Source organism: Plasmopara halstedii, assembly GCF_900000015.1.
Source record: "Plasmopara halstedii genome assembly, contig: Scaffold_3060, whole genome shotgun sequence".
Classification (NCBI taxonomy): domain Eukaryota; phylum Oomycota; class Peronosporomycetes; order Peronosporales; family Peronosporaceae; genus Plasmopara; species Plasmopara halstedii.
The window spans coordinates 912494-912717 of NW_020189964.1; positions in this window are offsets into that span (position 1 = coordinate 912494).

Sequence of the window (224 nt, forward strand, 5' to 3'; positions counted from 1 at the left end):
AGTGGTTCTGGTACGCGTTTTTACGCTTAACCATGCAGTGGAGCACACTGAAATTAGTTCAATAGCGATGGAAGTAGATCAAGCACAACTAAATGGGTTTTAACTGGAATTTATACTCTGTGATTTTAATGGCGGGACAGCGATTCGCAAGCGAAAGGACTACACTACAGGCCCAATGAAAGAGTTCCAGATGTGTAAACCACTCTAGTGTGCAACCACAACGA